This window comes from Vulpes vulpes, chromosome 10 (genome assembly GCF_048418805.1).
Source record: "Vulpes vulpes isolate BD-2025 chromosome 10, VulVul3, whole genome shotgun sequence".
Taxonomy (NCBI): domain Eukaryota; kingdom Metazoa; phylum Chordata; class Mammalia; order Carnivora; family Canidae; genus Vulpes; species Vulpes vulpes.
In genome coordinates this window covers 5,280,770-5,299,816 of record NC_132789.1, presented here as the reverse complement: position 1 = coordinate 5,299,816, position 19,047 = coordinate 5,280,770, and the positions used below count along the sequence as shown (strand labels likewise).

At 52.1% G+C, this 19,047-nt stretch overlaps 1 long non-coding RNA gene across 1 annotated transcript; it reads right to left on the bottom strand.

The window, feature by feature from the left end:
- Positions 1–1,467: 1,467 nt before the first annotated feature.
- Positions 1,468–8,544, bottom strand: LOC112933841 (uncharacterized). The gene is made up of 3 exons (XR_003237754.2): positions 8,373–8,544; positions 6,535–6,678; positions 1,468–3,704 (listed from the first exon to the last, which is right to left on the bottom strand). It is a non-coding gene; the product is annotated as an uncharacterized lncRNA (long non-coding RNA).
- Positions 8,545–19,047: the final 10,503 nt, after the last annotated feature.

The following is a 19,047-nucleotide window of genomic DNA, read 5'->3' as shown; positions in this document are numbered from 1 at the left end:
GTTTTTCTACTTACAGATTATTGGCGTACATGTGGCCATGTGCCCCGAATCACCCAGAAACCTGTGGGAACAGATTCCAGGCTCCACCCCCAGAGCGTCTGATTCCCAAGATCTGGAGCAGGGCCTGAGAATCTGCATTTCTAACACATCCCGAGAGGAGGCTGCTGCTCCAGGGCCACACGTTGAGAACCATTGCCCTGAATAATGCAGCACCGAGCCGTAGGTGTTCTCAAACTCACCAAGAGTATGGTTTTGTTCGTAGCCCTCTGTGACTGGATGCTCTTGTTCTACCCCCTTGACTCTCAGCCAGGGGCGATTTTGCCTCTGGGGAACACTGGGCAATGTCTGGAGACAGTGTTGATGGTCCCAAGTGGCTGGAGGTGCCGAGGGTCGGCACCAGGGGTGCTGCTGAGCATCCTGCTGTGTCCTGGACAGCCCCCTGCAACAGAGAATTCTCCTGCCCCAAGTGTCAGCAGTGCCGGAGGAAATGAAAACAGAGGTCCACACAGACATCTGTACACAAATCTTCACAGCATCAGTATTCACAATCGCCAAAAACTGGGAACAACCCAAACATCCGTCACCTGCGAGTATTTAAAGGAAACGTGGCCTCTCCATCCAACAGACTACGAATCCACCATAACAAGAGGCGAAGCTGCTACAAACACAGGTGAACTTTGGAGGCATCATGCTGGGTGGACAGAACTGGACACAAAAGATCACATGGTGTGTGATTCCACGGATATGAAGGGTCCAGAAAGGGCCAATCCTGGAGACAGGAAGCAGACTGGTAGTTGCTGGGGGTTGGCAGTGGACCTAAGGGCGTGGCCGCTAAGCGGGATGGAGTTTCCTTTTAAAGATTTTTTATTTATTTATTCATGAGAGACACACACAGAGAGAGGCAGAGACACAGGCAGAGGGAGAAGCAGGCTCCCTGCAGGGAGCCCGATGTGGGACTCGATCCCGGGACTCCAGGATCACACCCTGGGCTCAAGGCAGGCTCTAAACTGCTGAGCCACCCAGGGATCCCTGCGGTTTCCTTTTAGGGTGAAGAAGATGTGCAATAATTGATTGTGGTGGTCGTTGCACAAGTCTATGAAGAGACGAAAATCCATTGAATCCCGTGATTTATTATATGTGAATTATGCCTCTGTAAAACTGCTGTTGAAAAATAATAATGAGAAAATATAAGAGCACTGAAGTCGGGAAATTTTGCTGTACACTGTCATTAAGACCCATTGTGCGTTGGCCTGGAGATGATGTGCATTAATTTCCACTAGCGTGTAATATTCCACCCTGTGAACACGCCACAATTTATCCACGTTCCTTCCCATGAGTATTTCAGTTGGCTCCAGTCTTCGCTACAGTGAACAGCGCTGCTGTGCACATTCTTGCACACGCTGCCTGAGGCAAGGGCAAGTTTCACTTTGGCATGTGCCTAAGAGAAAAATGACTGAGTCACTCGAGACCAGAAAATTCAACTTTATAAGAAAATGCCAGCGTTACCCTGAGCTCTTTCTACTTGCACCAGACAAGGGGCTAAGACATGCACCTGTTTTCTCATTGAACTGCACCTGCAATGGTGTTATCGGGTCCATTTCAGAGATGAGGATACTGAGGCTCAGAGAGATGAATTAACCCGCCTGGCCTGGAAGTGGCAGACCAGACTGAGCTCTCGGCCACGCATCCTCCAGCTCAGGCCCTGTCAAGCCTGAGAGTCGGCTTCTGTTCTCCAAGCAGGTACTCCGCGAGGGAGGAGCATGATGCAAGAGCAGCTTCAAACAATTCACAGCTGTTTCCAGCCCAGCCTGGGGTGGGGAGACCATAGTGGGTGACAACTTGTTTAAAAAACAGCCTTTGCTTCTGAGACATACATGTTAAGAACCTCTGGGGGGCTTCCCAGGAGGCAGCCTACTGAACTTTCTAGAATGCCTGGTAAATCTACATCACACATCACAGCCATCTACTGAGGTTCCCAGAATCCACCACCACCCTAATTCCTCCTTCCTGCCCTGCATTCAAACCCCACATGGGGGATCCCTGGGTGGTGCAGCGGTTTGGCGCCTGCCTTTGGCCCAGGGCGCGATCCTGGAGACCCGGGATTGAATCCCACGTCGGGCTCCCGGTGCATGGAGCCTGCTTCTTCCTCTGCCTCTCTCTCTCTCTCTCTCTCTCTGTGACTATCATAAAAAAAAAAAAAAAAAAAAATTCAAACCCCACATGGTACCTGCACACCGAGCAGGGTAGGAAGGCCAGCAGTGGTATGGGTAAGGTCTGCAAACTGCAGGCCTCACTCTAAACCCCACTGTGATTGGAGACTTGCTGTGTGATGAGGGGTCAGTGATCCGACATCTCTGAGCACGTCTCCTCACTCGGTAAAACAGGGACATCAGTGCAGTGGGTGTACAGCCCAGGCCACAAATCCAGGTCTGCAAGATACACCAATTTTTATTTCTTTCCAATCAATATAGGGCCAATCCCAAGCCCTCATCCTTCCAAGATGATAGAAAATTCAGTCTCAGTCTCAGGACTAGGACTCCTCCATGCTGGGCTGCATCAGACAGCAAACGTCTGAGAGGTCCCTCTGGCCAATGATCCCCTGAGATGCTTGGGATCGGGAACCATGCAGCCCCACCTTCAGCATCCGTGTTGTTCTGTGGGAATAAGAGGCTTGTCCACACTGCAACCTCTTTGTTTAGAGCACCCTCTTCTTGGTACATGATGTAGCTTCTAGATCCTGTCACCTCCCTGGGGCACCTCCATGGAATGGCTCCTTCCTGCTGACCCAAGCATGCGAAAGTCTCTTTCCCTCTCTCTGTCCCCCTCCAGAGCCAACAGCAGCTTCTCCATGAACTCGGGATGCTTCCTGTCCCACTAGGAGAAAACTTCCACTGACCCATGGCTGCTGAGCCAGAGATACACCTTTCAGTCCCCGTTGCTCCCATCGGAATGCAAGCAGAAGCAGTGTGTACAGCTTCTGCGTCCCCTGCTTACCAGAAATACGGGCCTACCCCCTGACCACCCCCTTTCTGAGAGCTGGATGTGGATAAAGCTCTGACTCCACTCCACCCATGCCATGAAGGACCATGTCCCAGGGTTGCTGGAATAAGATAGAAGGACCCGCCTCCCACCACCCCCCCACCAGGACTGTGGAGCTGAGCTCCCGGCTTCCCTGGGCCCACACCTCCCTCAGCACTCCTCCATCAAAGAGAAACAAGCTTCTCTCTTGTTTCAACCAATGTGGGGTTTTTTTTGGGGGGGGGCAGGGGATTCTATTGTAGCAGCTGATATTCTACCCTAACACTTGGGGTTTTCACAAAACCATGTGATGGTTACTCTTATGTGTCAATCAGACTGGAATGTGGGCTGCTGAGGTATTTAGCTGGACATTATTCTGGGTGTCCATGAGGGTGTTTTTGGACGAGATTAACATTTGAATTGGGAGGCTGAGTAAAGCAGATGGCTCTCCTTTGTGTGGGTGGGCCTTGTCCAATCAGTTGAAGATCTGAATAGACCAAAAGGGTGAATAAAGGATGTCTTGAATGTCCTGAATGTCTTGAGGCTGGAACATTGGTCTTCCCTTGGCTTTAGACTCGCACTTGGATGAAGCTTACGCCCTTGGCCTTCCTGGGTCTTCAGCTTTCAAATAGCAGACTGAAACTTCTCAGGCCCCGTAATACATGAGCCAAATCCTTATAGTAAGTCTATAGATAGAGACAGAGAAAGAGTGAGAGTGAGAGAGAGATCCTGTTGGTCTGGTTCTCTAGAGAGCCTAAATTAATACAAAGCAGAGAGATGGACTATCTTCCAGAAGCTTCTACCTTCTGCTTGGCAAAAACAAAACTCAAGAAAATACAAAGGGCTAGATAGTGTCTTGGAATCAGAGGAGGGAAAATTGCAAGATGAATAAACAGGAATGAATATCTCAGTAAAGATTCTTGTCTGAAGTTAGCAATACCATATTGTATATTTGAAAGTTGCTAGGAGAGTAAATCCTAAAAGTCTCATTGTAAGAAAAAAAAATTATAACGATGTGTGATGATGGATGGTAACTAAACTTATTATGGTGATGATTTCATAATATGCACATATATCAAATCATCATGTTGTGCACCCAAAACTACAACAGTGTTATATGTCAATTATATCTTAATAAAACTGGGGGAAATTTAAGATTCTTTTTATTTTTTTAAAGAATCCTGACACAGTTGTGTCAACCACAATGGGCCAGGGGTTGTTCAGAGGATTAAGGGGTTAATGCATGTGGGGCAGTTGGCTCAGGAGGCCTGGCACATGATGAGTGCCCAACAATTAGCAGTGACCCATGGGCACAGCAGCAGTAAACACTTAGAATCCTGCCTCTGACATTTTCCAGGGCCTGTGATGTTGGGTGCATCATTTCACAATGGCAACAAGTAATTACTGAGCATTCACCATGTACCAGGCACAGTTCTAGATTCTGGGGATACAGTGAGAGGTAAACACTTGGTCTCAGCCCTCTCTGGGCCAGATTTGGGTCCCCTGAGAGTGGCCACCATAGGGATTCTTTAAATGCGAATCTGGCCTGCTTTAATATGGAGCAGCATAATAACTGCTGTTCATTGAAATTCGCAGCAGAGGGAGTGACAGCGAAGTGAGGGAGGGTGAGGACTCTGGCCCACAAGTATGGGATGGATTAGCGTCAGATAATTAGCATCTCCAGGAGGGAGAGGAAAAACCCTGACTTCTAGGATGGCTCAGCAGAATTGCTTTCTGATGAAAAATAACCCTTCTGGTTTTCTTGCTAACAGTCACACAGTAGGATTTTTCTCAACTTCCCCATCTACCACCAGAAGTTCCACACAGCTGTGTGATTTGCCTGGACCAATGAGATGTGAGCAGAAGTGATGTGAGCTGCTCGTGTGAAGACCCTATAAGGACCAGTACACGCAATTTGCCCCATGCCCAGGAATGCTCCACACTGCAGCTGGGAGGCTCCATCAGTCTGGATGCCTGAGTGAGGCAGTGTGGAGCAGAGCTCACAGCCAACCCACGGTAAACATATAGCGTAAACAAAAAACAAACTTTGCCTGTTTCAAGCCATGACATTTGGGGGTTGTTTGTTACTACAGCATAACTGACCCTGTACTGACCAATGCATATCCATTTCACAAGTGAGAAAACCGAGCCTGGGAGAGGTCACAGAGCCTGCCCAAAGTCAAATGTATAGGCAAGTCCAGGATTCAAAGCCAGATCTGCCCATCGTTGTGACCTTTCTGGAGATGCGGTGTCTCCAATCTGAACAAACCCAGCCAAACTCCTCTCTGCTCACCCCTTCAATTAAAGCCAATTTCAAGGTTTCCTGGTTTCTAAATGAACAGCCCTGATCGTGTTCGTTAAAGGCCCTGTCTGCTCAGGCTGCTCATTTCATCAGAAGCCGCCAACAAGATAAATGGCCCTGTGACTTACTGTTCCACTGCAAAGCACCTCGCAGCAAGTGGTAACACAGATGCCAGGAATAAATCACATCTGATCTTCCAAGCATCGGGCAGAGCTCCTGTGAGGATGTCGGAGGTAGGGGGAGGCCTGGAGCAGCTGTGAACCCAAGGGGCCTTCCCTGAGGACCACAGAGATGCTGGTGGGGGGGTCTCAGTCAGGACCTCAGACATCTGGAGTGAGCATTGCTTTTTTTTCTGCCCAGCATCTACTTCCCCCTCTTAAGATTTAACAGCACCCACTCTTTCTCTGGGAAAACCACCTCTCCTTTGCTGTAAGTCCATCTGGTTCAGGTCAGGCCATCCTTTCTTCCAGTAACACAGGTGGACATGTGACCCAGCCTGGCCAATTAGAGCACCACATCTTGTCACAGCTGTGAGTGGTTCCAGGAGGGGCATATACACCAAGTGATGGGACCCAAGTCTTAACTTTTGTGGAAACAAAGGTTGCTTGCAAAAGGAGTATCTTTTGCATTGTGCTATCTCTAATTTCCAATACAATTACAAGCTCATAGTAGTTGCTCAATAAAAACGTGATAAATGGGGCATTTTGGTGGCTTAGTTGGTTAAGCATCTGCCTTTGGCTCAGGTCATGATCCTGGGATCCTGGGATCAAGTCCCATGTCATGCTCCCTGCTCAGCAAGCAGTCCGCTTCTCCTTCTCCCTCTACCCCTCCCCCCTGCTCATTCTCCCTCTCTCTCTCTCTCTCAAATAAATACATAAAATCTTTTTTTAAAATGTGCTGAATCAATAAGCCAAATGTGCTGAATCAATAAGCCAAATGGAGTCAAGTCAGCTAGGTTCCTGTCTGGGCTTGGACACATTAATTATAATGTTAAGAAGCTCTTCTCACCTCTTTGGGCTTCAGTTTCTTTGCCTATAGAATGAGGTTAATTAATAATAGCACTTGTCAAGAGCTGGTTTTATCAGTTAGCTACTGCCACCAATGTGCTGCATAACAAATAACCCCTCAGCTCAGTGGCTTAAAACAACAATCACATGGATTTTTTTCAACTCCCACCCCAACCCCCAAAAGTTTGGCCCAGCCGTGTGACTTACCTGGACCGATAAGACATAAACAGAAGTGGTGTCAGCTGCTCATGCGAAGCAGAACTGGCTCATTCAGTGGAACATGCCAGTCTTGACCTCAGGGCTATAAGTTCCAGACCCACATTGGGTGTAGAGATGGCTTAAAAATAAAATCTTAAAAAAAAAAATCACATATTATCATCGACACCTCTGTCACTTGGCTGATCCAGGCCAGGCTTGGCTGCTCCACCTCCTTGGATCAGTGGGTGCCAATCCAAGACATGCTTGTCTCACACAACGGTAAGGGTACAGAAAAGTACAAGGTCCCTTGAGGGCCAGGGACAGAAATAGCACAGAATCACTTCCACTTCATTCATTTGGACAAAGTCAAAGCAGATCACTTGGCCACACCCAAAGTCAAGGGGTGGGAAATACACCTTCGCCCTTTGGTGGGAAGAAGTACCAAGTCACACAGCAAAGGGCATCGCTGTGCCCTCCATATGGATGTGACGTCTTGTCAGGTATGTCCTCGTTCTGCATTATGTTCCCTAGAACATAACCTCCCTGAGTGCATGGCTCTTCATCCACTCTGCTGGCCATGGTACCGCCAACCCCTGGAGCAGGGCCTGGGATAGAGCCAGTACCCAGCAAATAGGTGTCCAAAGCAGTCTGCGCTGTCACAAGGCCTAAACCAGGTCAGGGACTCAAACAACACATCGAGAATTACAAAAGCCCTTGGAGAGTCATGATTGTGTTCCCACTTGGCCTTGAACCCCCCAGGGTCGTAGGGGGGATTGTCCCATCTCCATTCCCTAATAAACAGCAGAGGCAGGGGTCCAGTTATGGGGGGGGTGTCGCATCTGGAGATCGACCTCCTGACCTTGGCCAGTCTGTGCTCAGTCCTCTCTCTCTCTCTCTCTCTCGTCCAGCCCCATGGCCCTGGGGAGGTGGCCCTGGGGAGGGCCCACCAAGGAGGCTCCAACCCATCTCCTTAGATCAAGAAGTTTATGTTCAACTCTGTCCTGAGGTCACAGATTTCCCTGAGCTGAGAAGTGTCCCGGAGGGCCCAGGGACAGAGGGCCAGCCGGCTGCTGCTGTGAGCTTGCTTAGCATTCCTGAGGCCACAGCACTGCCCTGGGTGGTTTCACTTGAACCCTCTCTCCTGTCTCTGAAAACAACAGAGCCCCTTACCCCCTCCCTGTGTGCCCTTCCCCCTCATCCACCTCAGCACCTCCTCCTCCCGGGTGGACTGCCCCCCCCCCCCGCCCCCCCTCCACCGCGGCAGCAGGAAACCTCTCCAGCCTGCCCCCGCGCTGCGCACTTCAGCACAGAAACCTTCCCCCTCCGCAGGCCCAGCCAAGAGAACCAAATGTTCCTCTATTATGCAAGCTCATTTCTCTCTTCCTGCCGGGCCCAAATTGCAATCTGCGCAGGGGAAGAGGAGGCTTGGCCGGGGAGGCCTCTGAATCAGGGCGCTGAACATCTGCGGAGGCAGGAAACCTCCCTCCTGCCCTGCCCACCGCCACAGCGCTCACCGCTCCCAAGGCCCAGGCTGGTCCCCACACTCCAGCCTCGCAGCCCTGGGGCTTCCCCTGGCTGTGTTCTGAGAGAGAATGAAGGCATCTCCCACAGCCACCCGTTGGCTACAACACATCCCGCCCCCGGGGCTGGGGGGTAGGGAGAGGTGTCAGATGCATGATCATCAGACGACTTTGCCTGAAACAACACACACCCGGGTGCTATTTACTGAGTGTGTGCTGTGTGCCAGGCGCTCTTCTTACTCATTTCATCTTTTCTCTCTATGAATCAATACTATCTTTATCGCCATTTCACAGAGGACAAAACTGAGCGTCAGAGCAGTGACCCACCTGAGAAAGCGCAGTTAGGAACCCGCAGAGCTGGGAACTAAAGCTGGCCACCTGACCCCGGAGCCCGCCCAATTTGCCGCTGCTCTGTCAAATGTGCGGACCACAGTTCCCGTTCCAAAGGCTTTCCCCACTGAGCTAACACACAGCACCCTGATCCAGCAATCCCACGTCTGGGCACACTCCCAAAGGGGCTGAGGCAGGATCTCGAAGGGGTTTCTGTACACCCACGTATGTAGCAGCGCGACTCACAACAGCTAAAACGCGAAAGCGGTCCCCGTGTCCATCCACAGATGAATGGACGAGCAAAATGTGGCCTATGCGCACCGTGGAACAGGACTCAGCTTAGAAGGGAAGGGCATCCTGACACCTGCTACAACCTAGATGAACCTCACGGACATCACGTTTAGTGAGAGAAGTCTGTCACAAAAGGCCAGATACTGCGTGATTCCAGTGACCCGAGGCAGCTGGAGGAGGTGCAAGCATAAAGATGGGACATAGGATAGGGACTTGGAGGGCTGGGCGTGGGGGCTGGGACGTTGGTGTTTTGTGGGGACAGAGTGTGGGGTTGTGACAGATGAAAGGGGTTCTGGAGATTTGACAACCATGTGAATCCATCTAACACCTACTTGCCTGCTTGAAAAACGAGAAAGACGATCTATTGCATGTTGTGTCTTCTCACCACAATGCACACTTGCACACACGCACGCACCTCGCTGTCTTCGCCACCATCAGAAGAATCACTATAGATGTGCAGCAGTTTTTAGGCGTCCACTGTGTGTTGTAAGACCTTGACTCAAACCATGACAGATCACCTTGAGGATCCCAATTCCTTACCCCACCCCATCTCCACGCCCTTTGCCATGCGGCTTTCAGTTCCTCACAGTAAGCCGGCAAAGTTTATTTCCCCTGCCCTCGAGTCTGAACTCGAGTCTGAACTGGCCTTGAGACGGGCTCCAGCCAATGGACGGACAGGTGGGCCGGCTCCCCGGGAGGCTGCATGAGGCCTGCCATGCTCCTGCCTGCCCTCCTGCACCTTTGCCATCACCAGGGATCACACCCAGGCAAGCCTGCTGGTGGAGAGACCAGGGGAGCAATGCAGAGCCGTCCCCCTCCCCCGCAATCCCACCCTCCATCAGCCACAGGCCAGCCACTCCCAGACGTGCACCAGTTGAGACAGAAGACCCCAGCCGTGTCCAGCCTCATCTGCTGGCCTGCAAACACGAGAGTCAAAGAAATGCTTCTTGTTGGAGATCACTGATATTTGGGGGGATTTGTTTTGTAGTGTTGTTCTGCCAATAGGTAACTCATATAAACTCCAAGCAGTCATGTTAGTGTGATTCAGAGAAGAGCCGAAGCATAGGGGCTGCAGGGGAAGCACATATCCAAGGCTTGGGAGGCCAGGGAGGGCTTCCTGGAGGAGGAGTTGGTGAACTGGAGGCCTGAGGAAGAAATGGGAGACAGCTCAGTTGGGGGTTGTGTGTAGGTAGGAGCAGAGAAGGGCGTCCCAGGGGAAGGAAAGAGTCAAGGCCTCTGCTGGTGGGAGACAGAGCCAGCCACTTGGAGGAATTGCCAGGACTTTGGGAAAGCTATATCGGAGCCCTCAAGAAGGTGAGACCTTGTCCCAAGGGACTGGGGGGATTGCAGGATCAGCTGCAGGATCAGCTGTGCACTTGAGCAAGATCACTCGGGGGAGCCGTGCAGAAGAGATGTCAGCCTCACAGGCCATGCAGCAGGGGCATGAAGGCTGCCTGCAGAGTTAGAGGTCCCTGTGCCCCGGATCCCCAGGAGGCCGCCCGGTGGCTGGCCGGCTCAGCTGCCCTTTCCCATACTGGCCCCCTCTTGGGCAGCGATGCTGAAACTGGGGTTGCCCAGGGTACGCCTCTCCATCACCGTGCCCACTCCCCAGGGACCAGCATGGTGGCAGGAAGGAGGACCTGCCAAGTGTCCGCCCTCTGCCCGCCCAATCAGCAGGCCGCCGCCAGCTGCAGAAGACTCCCTGCCCAATCGGGAGCCAGGACACCTCCACAGGCCACCGCCAGCACATCGGTGCAGAGTGAATTTGCTGATTCTGGGCAGAGGCTGAGGACAGCCAACCCCACCCAAACGTGGCCACCCGGCCAGGCAGCCAGCACCTCTGCCCCAACTGTCCGCCCCCCCGGCAACCAGCAAGACCCTCCATCCATCAGACAGGATCGTGCCGGCATCCATCACTCCGGAAAAGAGAAATAAAGACATTGCCATATCGTTGTCCCGGGATTAATGTCCCTGCTGTGAAAACAAACGTCGCGTCTTCCCGCCAACATTTATTTTTGATAAATGCTGTGACTTTGCCTTGACATTTCGGAAGCAGCGGGAGACCATTACCCGGTGACAATGTTCTATTCCACTGACATTATCTCTTAATTATAATATGCAAGTAATGCTGAAAAAAATGGCCCATAAATAGCTCATTTGGAGTTGCTGCATTCTGTCCTGTCGGGAAATGCTGAACGATTTCATTCAGTGCTTGCAAATGAGGGAGACAAATGGATATCTTGGGGCCCCGTGTGTGTCCTGCCTCCTCAATGACAAAGCTCACGGGGTGGCGGGAGGTGGCAGGGAGGCTTTCAGGGCGGCAGCTGGGCTTCCGCCAGTCCCCGGACGCCTTCCCCTCCCTCCCCATCCCCCAAGTCAGGGAGCACCCTAGCCCCAGCACCGAATAACAGCCCACCAACTCCAGTCCTGCAAAACGGTGGACTCTGAGATTTTTTTTTATTTTTCCAGGAAATTAATTCCCTCCAGGGGCAGGGAGGTCGAGGGAAGAGCGTCTGGAGGAAATCCCATTTTGCAACTCCTCTGGGTCGTTAGGAGCGGAAGAAACATTTGCCAAAGTTCAGAGGGAACAGGGAGGGTTTGGGGAGGGGTTCCTCAGAGACTGGGCAAACACAGGCTTTGGACGGGCAGCGAAAGACATAGTGGGCACCCCCTTTGCAATGACAGAAAGGGCTCTTGGAGATTCGAGGGGCAACCAAAAGTCAGGCTAAGATGTGAATATTTCTGGGGAGGCTTTGGGGCAAGGAGGGCCAAGCAAAGTCACACTTGGAAAAGCCTCATGGCTCCTAACAGATACCAGTGAAAACTCAAACTCAGAACCAGTGCTTCTCAGGAAAGGGACACCTCTGCTCCCAGGGGACACCTGGCACTGTCTGGAACCGGTTCTTTTGGTTGTCACCACCAAGGGTTGGGCACTACTGGCATCTAGTGGGCCGAGGCCAGGAGTGCTGCTAAGCGTGTTACTGTGGCCGGGATGGCCCAAGGCCAGCAGCGCCAGGGCTGAGACTCACAGGTCTGCCTGGTTCTGAGGGAAGGCTCCATGGAGAATGTTAGGAGCTTTGACATGCTTGAGAAGAAGCTAGAACACCATACAGGTATCAGCTTTGTGGAGAAAGTAGACATGCACATAGGGGCAAATGGACCCCAACCCACAGTTTCTAGATGGTTGGAAGAAAGTGGGGGCAGGGGGTAAATACAAAGACAATCCTGTCTACAGAGCAACACTTCGGGTACTTGTTATGTTTCTTCTTGGTTTGACAGAGGAGGAGACCCAAGGCTGTGGGGAGGAGGATGCCCACTTGGTTGGGGAGACAGGGTACAGGGCAGAGGCCGGCCCCGGGCGCAGAGCCTCCTGGCCCTATGGCTAGCCACCTGGGCGCCTCGGGGGAGCAAATCAACCTCGCTGGGCCTTTGTTGCCTCAGCTGTAAAATGGGTTCATAAACCCACCCCATGAGGTCACGGTGGGGACCAGCCTCAATGGCCTCCGAACGTCAAGCAGGACTGGCATCCAAACCAATGGTTCGAGAGGTTTTATTTTGTTTTTTATTTTTTTAAAAGATTTTATTTATTTATTCATGAGAGACACACAGAGAGAGAGGCAGAGACACAGGCAGAAGGAGAAGCAGGCTCCATGCAGGGAGCCCGATGTGGGACTTGATCCCAGGTCTCCAGGATCAGGTCCCGGGCCAAAGGCAGACGCTCAACCACTGAGCCACCCAGGCATCCCGAGAGGTTTTAATCAAGGGAACTACCGACAGAGGTGCAGGCAGGTGCCGAGCAGGGGCAGAGAGGTGCCCAGGGGCCCACCAGCACCCTCGGGGGGCTGTGGTTACCATGGGCAGGAGGCAGCCGGCGAGAGGACGTGACACCTGAGTGGGGGTGAGGGAGCTGCGGAGGAGGTGACTGCGTCTCCTGGGCAGCAGGAGTCGGGGGGCTCTGAGGCTGCATGCCTCCCGTCTCCCCCTACCTCCCGCTGAGGCCGCCCATGCGTGAGCCCAGCCAGGCGGCCGAGGAAGGGCAGGCCACACGGTCACCCTCCAGGACAAGGGGCAAGGTGGACAAGGAAGGAGCGGGACCGGAGGACGAACGGCGCACGCCAGCACAGCACAGCCCTCAGCACAGCACAGAGAAAGCCAAGTACTTCTGACCTTGGGTTATAAAAAGCAGTGAGAGCCACGAGGGCAGACCTGAAGCCCCACGGCCCAGCTTCAAGTCCATACCGAGCCCGCAGGCTGTGTGACCCGGGTCAGGTGGCTCTCCCTCTCTGGGCCTCACATTCTCATAGGGTTACTGGGAGGACTTCATAGATTGAGGAGCCTACACTGGGCCCCAGGCGGGACCTGTCGGGTCTGCGCAGCCATGTGGTCCCCCGTCCGCCGCAGAGCATCTCACCCTGCCTGTGTCCTATTGCTGCCCCAACAAATAACCTCGCGTTCGTCGGCAGCTTAGAGCCGCATAAGGCAGCTTAGAGCCGCATGCCTTCCTTCATTTGCTTGTAGTTCTGAAGGTCAGGAGTCAAAAGCAAGGTGCCGGCAGGACTGCGTTCCGTCGGGAGGCCCCAGGGGACCATCTGTTTCTCATCTTTCCCAGTTTCTCAGGCGCCCGTATCCCTTGGCTCGTGACCCCTGTCCCACCTTCATGTCCATCCCTGCAACCTCCGCTTCCACCCTCCCACCTCCAGCTCTGATTTGGGGTGGGGGGTGGGGGGCTCCCTCTTGTAAGTCTTGTGACCACATAGGGCTGCCTGCATGATCCGGGATTGGATCCTTGCTCCGTGTCCTGATCCTTAACTGAACCACATCGCAAAGCCCCTTTGCCACGGAGGATCACACAGTCTGGGGTTCTGAGGATCAGGACCGGACGTCTTAGGCGGGGAGGGACATGATCGTTATCCTCATGGTTACCTCGGCCTCGCCCTCTGCACTTGGCTTGGTCCTTGCTGCTCAGTGTTGTTTCTCAAGATACAACACTGAGATGCGAGGGGACGTTTTCAAGTGGCAGCAGAGTAGAAATGAGGGACAGTCACAGAGCAGGGGGTGGTCCACACACTACTGATGTGTTCCCGTGTCCGGGACAACCCTCTGACAGCTTCTAGAAGTCTGTTCTAAGAGGGCAGGTTCAGTGCAGGGTCAAGGGGTCAAATGCCACCACCGGCAGCATTTAGGAGCAAGGCTGGCCCAGCAAAGACGTAGAATATGCACCCTTTCTCAGACCCAGGGAGCAGCGGCAAGGCAGGCAAGAGGGCCCTGTGTGACCAGATCTCCTGATTTTGCAAAAGTAGCTGAAATGCAGATTTCATACAAAATCCCCTGAGTTTTAAGTATTGGCCATTAATTTAGTTTTTGTTTCACCACCTCCGCCCCTCCCCCAACTTTAAACACTGTGTAAGCTAAAGTCAGCATGTCTATAGGTCACTAGCTTATACCCTCTGGTCTGGTCCAAGGCCACTCCTGTCCCCTGGGACATGACCTGAAGTTACCCTAGAATTATCACTGCCCTGGGGTCACGGCCAGAGACAATAAGCCAGGGCAGCTCCCTGGCAATCAGCCCCCAGGGGACATGCACCTGAAGCTCCATGACCCTTTACTTCCCTCTGACACCACCCTCTCTGCTTCCAGAGCATCAGTTCCACAGAGCTGCCCGATACCAGCTGGCCACCTGGCTAGGCAGGTCATATCCTCGAGCCTCGATGGCCTCTTCTGTGAAATGGGGTTAAGGATGATAGTGACTGCTGTGGATCCTTGTGAACATGGAATGAGAGGATGCAGATTGAGTGCCTCGCAGGGCCAGCACACAGTAGGTTCTCAGGCAACAGGGACAAAATAACCGAAACCAGAAAGCACAAAGAGTGCCTTGGCTGGGAGTCTGCTTGAGAAGGGAGCCCAGGACTGAATATCATGAGAGATCAGCACGGGGGGCACACAAGCTGGGGTTGAATCCCAGATGCCACACTACCTTGCTGTGCAGCTTTGGACGGCTCGCTCCACCACTCTGAGCCTCAACTGCCTCATCTGTAAAATGCAGTGAATTCCTCCTCGTAGGATAAATCTCTAGGGACTAAAAGACATAAGCCAAGCACTAAGTGGATCTGAAGGATGTGAGCGTCCTTTTAGAAAGGCCTGGTGTCCCCCCTCTCGCACAGTTTCCGGTTTCGGTGTGGATGTGTCTCCTACCAGCCATTCTGTTCACTCCCCAGGTGAAGTCGCCAGGACCTGGCTCCGTTACTGACGGACGTTTCTGCAGGCATCCTGGGGACCTGGCTGGAAAGGGTCACAATCTGCCTGTGGCCTCCTAGAAAGCCAGGAACACCCCCAACCCCCATCTGTCTGCCATTGATGGTGTCTGCAGACTTGCTTTCAATCCCTCAGTGGGCTCAGGACAAAGCCAACGGCCCTATGCTGCACATGCACCTGCTGAGGGAGGAGAGCCTACAGGCCAGGAGAATGCAAGCCCAGGGGGTCAGGAATCCGGGTCTGACTGTTCACTCCTCTAACTCCAGTGCCTAGAATAGGGCCGGCAAGCAGTAGGCCCTCAGCAAGTATTTGTTGAGGGAACGAGAGGACTCCACCATTTATTTCCTGCTCGTCACGTGACGGATGCTGTGCTAAGCCCCTTGGATACGTTATTTCGTTGAACCCTCCCTACATTCCCAAAGGTAGGTTGTACCAGCCGGGCTGGTCCAGGTGATGCACTCTGTAGTCACACAAATTTCCCCAGATTTTAGCAGCTTAAAATAGCGAAGGTTTATTTCTTGCTCATTCTACAGAAGTCAGCGGGGCTGGGCTCTGTGCAGTCCTCACCCTGGGTCCCACACTGATGAAGCAGAGGGAAAAGGAGTTCTGAAGCTTCTCACACCAGTAGGTAAGTGCTGCAGCCCACTAAGTGTTACAAATAACACTCCCCTCTCATGGGAATCACAGGACCCCATCCAACCACAAGAGGGCCAAGGGACCACCATCTCCCATGTGCCCAGAAGGTAAAAACTGCAAGTATGTGGTGCACACACTACCCACGGCTACCACATTGGTATTTTTGCTAGCCTCGTTTTTATAGATGAGGATGTTGAGGTTCAGAGAGGTTAAGTGACTTGCCCACAGTCACACAGCTAGTAAATAGCAGATCTGAGATTCACATCCAGTTCTGACTCTAAAGACCTGCGTCTTCTTTGTTACCACTTATAAACCCCAAAGTAGGATCTTTTTTACTTGTTTTTTTTTTTTTTTACTTGGTTTGTATATAAGATAAACACGTTCCATGAATTCGGCTGATGAAAGACACCCACCCACACACCTCCAGGAAGGGGTTTCTAGCCACAGATGTGCATGCCTAGATCATACAACTAACAAGCAAAGGCAAGTACTGCTCGAAAACTGAAAGTCTTTTCCAAGATGTGTTTCATTTGGCCCACATAGTTCTTTATTTAATCGGGGTTTGTTGCCAATAATTAAAAATCAGGAAATTTCATATTTTTTTAAACCATCTTCTTCTGAAAATTAAAAAAAAAATTTGGAAGACTTGGCAACAATAGCCTGCATCCTAATAAAGCAGCTGTCGACATGACTGAAGGCAAAGCCAGGTTCTCCGATGACATAAGGGCAGCCAGGCCTGGCGTGTGAAGGGAGGGGTGTCGCTCACCCAGAGCACAACACACAAAATGCCACTCTCTTTAAGCCTAGGTCTGACAATACATTTTCACACTTTCACGTATTTCATCAGTCTTACCCATTATGGTGTCAGTTGTGTACCTTTAAAAGTGTTGACAAGGAGCACCTGGGGGGCTCAGTCAGTTAAGCTTCTGCCTTTGGCTCAGGTCATGATCCTGGGGTCCTGGGATGGAGCCCCGTGTTGGGCTCCCTGCTCAGCGGGGAGCCTGCTTCTCCCTCTCCCTCTGCCACTCCCCCTACTTGTTCTCTCTCTCTCTCTCTCTCTAATAAATAAATAAAATATTTTTAAAAGATAATTTAAAAATCAAAGTGTTGACAAAGTGTTGCCTTGAGGATAGCGAAGCACCAGCTGCCTCTCCCACACCCAATGGCTGTCCAGCCAAGCCCTGGGCAGGACATACCTCCACCCTCTAGCTAGCACCTGGCCTTCCAGGCTCATAAACATAAACACTGCTGCCTGGTTCTGTGAGGATTTAAGCTCACCTGCACTGATCTCCATACATCATTTAAAGAGGTTGGTTTTACTCAGAGAAAAGCCACATGAGGGGTACCTGGGTGGCTCAGTGGTTGAGTATCTAGCTTTGACTCAGGTCATGATCCTGGGGTCCTGGGATGGAGTCCCGCATTGGGCTCCTCACAGGGAGGCTGCTTCTCCCTCTGCCTGTGTCTGTGCCTCTCTCTGTGTGTCTCTCATGAATAAATAAAATAAAATCTTTAAAAAAAAGAAAAGTAAAACCAATGAAGAACTCACCTGCATGAGGATGCCAGTGACGTGTTTGACAGTGACACCTCCAGGTGATGTCCGGTATTACAGCTCAGCTCCACTAGACCTGACACTGTTTCAATAAACTGCCTGCTGGGTGTTAGGGTTTGTTCCAACACTGCTTTGCAAACATATTTCAAAGCCTCTTTGCAAACTATTTCCAGCCTCAAGTGCATAAGAGGTCCTTCTTTACAATCCTCATGAGGACCTGGGAAATGAACAGGGCAGGAATTCTAATGCCTGTTGGCTGGGACACAGAGAGGTCAAAGTGACTTACATGAGCGACACAGTGAACTTGCATGAGCTCTCCAGCAAACAGCTCTAGCTTCCAAACCCTGCCGCCTGCCTGATCTCCAAGGCTGATATCATGGGAGAAATCATGCCCTTGCCTCAAACAACTTGTTGTGGCCACAGCAAGAGACCACAGAACTGAGCTCTGGGCCATGAAACAGACCCAGAGACACTAGTGTCTCATCAGGGAGTCTCCGTCCCCTAAAATGGAAGAAATCTTGCAGCCCAGGGATGAGCAGATGGGGTGGGTCATGGAAACAGACAGAAGATCCCAGCGACCAAAAGAATGTTCCACAGTTCTGGAAAACTGCCGCAGGCCCGGCCTCCACTCTCATAGCTTCCACAGCACATCATTCCAATCCATCTGCTGAAATGTTTTCCTAGGGGAGAGGAAGTCCCATTCCGTAATGGAAGTAGACCAGGCAAATGAGACCTAGTTTGCAGAAACGTGCATCGTGGCCAATGCTGCTCACATCTGCTGCCTCAAGTGGAAGACAAATGGCTCTGTCTTGAAGGTCCCCTTTTTCCTGAGCCAAGCACTTCTGGACATTGTCAAGTTGGCTGTGGCTAAGGCTTTGTGGCAAATGTGCCATGGAATCTAGAAGAACTCATGACTGGGGACTCCAAAACCTGCCATTTGGCCTTCACCCTTAGGAAGATACGGCGGTCCTGGCCCCCCCCCCCCCCCCCCAGCTGGTTCCTAAACCGCAGAGAGGGAAGAAGTCAGAGAGGCAGGAACCCCACCTACACCGAAGCTGAAGCGGGGAGGGGGGGGGGACTCTATTCCAAAGTCCTGAGTTGCTTCCCCCCATCTGCCACCCTTCTTCAAGCCTTGTTGTGGGGTTTGGAGAGCCAAGTACTATTTTTAGAAATGTTTATTCTTACTCCTTTCTTCCCTTCCATTCTCAACCTCTCTGGAATGAGCCTGAATGTTCCCCTGCTGGGAGCCTTTCCACAATGGTTGGTACATCCCTGGTATGCAGGGCCTCCCTTTAGATGGACTCCCTGGGGTTGCGTCTGTGGGGGATCTGAGCCTTGCTATCCCCTTTCATCTCCCCACCTTTGCAGACTCTCCAGAACCAGGACCTGCCTGTCCCTTTGGTTGGAAATTATATTCAGTCTCCCCCCCATGGGATTCCAGGGGGGATAAGAGAAAGCAGGCATCTCTGGTGGCCAGCAATAGAGATGAGTCCTGGTTAACTGGACAAGGAGGCATGTAGGCAGTGGCAGAGCATGCAGGCCTTGGACGAAGCTGTCCAGGTTCATATCTGGGCTCAGACTCTGGCCAGCCAGACCTCGGACACTTATTCCCCCTCTGTGCCTCTGTGCCTCTGTGCCTCTGTGCCTCTGTGCCTCTCTGTGTCTCCATCTGGAAAACCAGATGATGATGACAAGGGCACTCACCTGTGTGGGGGGGAGAATGAAAGGAGCTCACACCAGGAGTTTAAAATAATGCACCGTGCACAGCAAGTGCTCAGTCAACTTTAGCAACGACCTGTTTTAGGCTGTACACCAGGGCCCAGCTCCGGTCTGACATTTTACGTCTGCGGGACACCCAAAGTGTTGTTCAGGACGGCGTCCATCCCAACAGGAGACCAAGGGCAGCTCGGAGTGGTCTGGGCCCTGAGCTCACAGGAATCCCAC